A 3,400-nucleotide genomic window follows, 5' to 3' on the forward strand; every position below is an offset into this window, starting at 1 on the left:
TGTAGCGGCTCAGTGTGTGCAGGCTTTGAGACGGTTGGGCGCTCTGTAAAAGATCACAAAGGAACTGAAGCTCCTATTGTCATCACCCGGCTCAAAATACGTGCTTATGTTACCTGTCGCTGTCAGTTTTGCTCCCTCATGCAATGAGACAGCACAGTATGCATATGCACTGCATTTGTTTTCATGTGCATTCACAGAGCTTCGTCCTAAAATAACTCAACCTCCAACCTGCTTGGATCACACATTAAGAGTTAAATTTAGGGCTGGATTAATCTACTGGAAGGAACCTGGGCTAAAAGAAGCTGCACTGATTCTCTTTGTGTCTGTAAATTAGTGGATTTGTTAGTAATTACCAGTTATCATGGTAAAACTCAACATCAAAACCACCAAGTATTCTTAAACACAGGACCTCCCGGGGGGTGGCGTCTTCAGGGGGATCCCCTTTGGGTCTTCTGGAATGCAGGGTGGTGCTCTAGGGCCAAAAACTGTAGTTCCTTTAGTGGCCACTTGAGACTTCCTCCATAAATTAGTCAAGTCCCATAGACTCCCAACTCTACAGCAGAAATAAACAAGTTTACAACCTGCTACAAAAAACAGTTTTGGTCTATCTGATTAGTTTCACCCTCCATAATAAGCTTTTAGTAGGTTAATATTTTTCAAAGTCATCCAGCTAGATTTCGATAAGGCTCAAAGTTAGAGCTGTGTCCAGTTTGATTGAGGAATGTGCTGAGACAAGGAGCCGTAGCCAACTGCTTTATCTTCTCTGAGTTACTGAAATATACCTCTCCATCATGGCCTGTTTGCAGTTTATTAATTGCATCAATATCAAAGCCCTCTCACTCTTTGACTTGTCTTTGCAAGGGTTCGTTTCACCCCCTTGTCTATATTCAGTCTTTATTTTTATACAATTAAAGTTCATTGAGCTGCAGCAGCTTTGTGCAATACTGTACTAGTGTTATCTGATACCTTAGGTCTCCATAGACTTCCAACTCAAGAAAACAAACATGGAGAAGGAAAAAATACAAACATGAATGCTGAGTCCAAAACTAAAGTGTGGCGTCAGAGTGGCTGCTGGTGACACTGGTGGTAGGTACGACGTTTTTGTTATGTTCCTCGAGCTGTTTTAAGGTGCAGGCGGACACATTGTCCTGTGGGAGGAGACCACAGACATGCAGCGGTGCTATTTCCATACAAGTGCAGAGTTAGTCTGAAACAAATTTTAGGTGGACAGTGCTTGTCTAAGTAATATCCAAATGAAAGTCAGGTGTCTTGTCAGGATCATGACAAGAAGATCAATGTCAATAGTTTTAATGAAGCATACAAAAAATGTATAAAACCTTTAACCTCTTATCAGATGCTAAGTAAGCACATTTTCAGGAACTGGAAATTGTGATGTTTATTATTTTAGTACTACCGTTCATCTATTATTAACTTTTCCATTGGGTGTTCCAAAAAGGTGGAAAGTCCAGTGAGAGCATTGTATTTATATAATCCTAAGCAGGACACCGATAACCTGGTAAATTAATATCTTATTCACATTTCTTCTAAGTGGAAGGTGCTCGTATTAACAAGGATAAGATAATAAAATTATTAACAAATTACACAGCTTGCAGAAAGTTAAAAAAAAAACCCATCCACTTCTAGTTAGCAACTTTTAAAACCACGAATTAACAGTTTGCATCACAGACAACTCAAATATTAGATTTAAAGAGGTCATGAACCAGATTACATCTTAGCTTGGTACAGTAGATTTCTGGTTTTATATTTCTGCTCAGGTTAAGCTGTATCATTGAATGTAGAATTGTGCTTTGGAGCAGTTTTGCAACCTTTGGACAGATCCAACTCAGGCATCTGCTCTTTGATTTCTCTTGGAAATCCAGCCTTGAATAAACTTTTCTCATGCCTATAAATAAGCAGGAAATGAGTGACCATCTCCTGCTCATACTACTTTACCCAGTGCAATAATATTTATGAAAGGAAGAAGATGAAGATCATTAAAACACATCACAAGCATTTTGGACATCGTAAACAATACTTTAGTGCCAAATTAGACGTGAATGCTCACCTATAAAGAATTCTGGAGATGCATTTGTTTTTATGCATCACAAAGCTGCAGTTTTTCTTTCTACACTCCAGAATGTGATGCAACCGGTCGTCAGATTTTAGAGTAATTTTGCAACAAGGATTTAAGTAACCAACAGAACTGCAATGAGATCCTCCCACAAAGAGCAAAGAGGCTCTGCTTTTTCACATGTCATTTTGATGGACTGCGTTCAGTGTGTTTGTGGGTGTTTTTGACCTTGAGACAGATTAGGAGCTTCACAGAGTCCATTTTTGTTTTCATGCTTAAGCTTTCGTAACACCGCAGGGCTGAGGTGGTAAAACTGGAAGGTTTAGTTGAGTTTGTGCAAAGTTTTGTGTTGCAAATGGATAAAAACAACAGCTCTAAATTTGCATCAAACCCAACAAAAGTAAAGCACTTGATCTTTGTGGTATAATATGAAAGCCACATATAACCTGCCCCCACAGGACCGAGCACAATACAGGGCTGTATGTGTGGGTATTATTCACTGGAGTGTGCTAAAAAAAACCTCAAAAAACCTAAACTGTGTCACTGGAGAGCAGTCATGATGTTTCAGTGAGGGTCTCACTCAGCTGATCAGAGTTCATACAATGTGCAGTTAAAAGAGACATACATGCAGGTGTTCACTGAGTGTTTATTGCGGCCCGAGGAGGCTTCATCCATGCAAGCTGTAATTACAGCTGTAATACTGTTCTGTTGACAAAGTGCACGAATGCAAGTCATCCGAATGTGCACTATGTACACAAGTTTTACCTCCAAACTCACCTGCAGCAGCAAGCAGGAGGTAAACAGCTCCACTAGGTCAGCGCAATAACCAAAAGTTTCTTTTGTATGTGGTATCACGTGGGCAGAAAACGCTCCATTAATCTTTAACCTTTGATATAACTCTGCTCTCCCTTGGTCTTTGGCTTTTCTCTGATTCAATTTAAAAGAAAGAATGGCATGCAAAAGAATCATACTAGATCTAAAACTTTTAACATATTTTCACAAAAGAATACTTATACTTCAATGAAGCACTAATAATATTTGGAAACGGTACAAATGTGTAGGTCACACATGCGTCATGGTGTTTTAATGCATCAGTTAAAATTTATGTAAGTGTTTTAAAGCATTTAAATGCCTTGTATATACAATATGTAACTTTAAATACCATAGACTGCATATCAAAGATGGCCAAAGAAATTGTGACATCATAATGTTGAGCAAAGTCCAGGGTGAACATTTTCACCTTCACTATGTTCCCGTTTTGAAACCAGATGTCACAAGCTACATGCGTGCAGAGAATTGTTAATCACATGCTGAAGCAAACTGTGGTTT

This window comes from Rhamphochromis sp. 'chilingali' (genome assembly GCF_963969265.1).
Source record: "Rhamphochromis sp. 'chilingali' genome assembly, chromosome: 14".
Classification (NCBI taxonomy): domain Eukaryota; kingdom Metazoa; phylum Chordata; class Actinopteri; order Cichliformes; family Cichlidae; genus Rhamphochromis; species Rhamphochromis sp. 'chilingali'.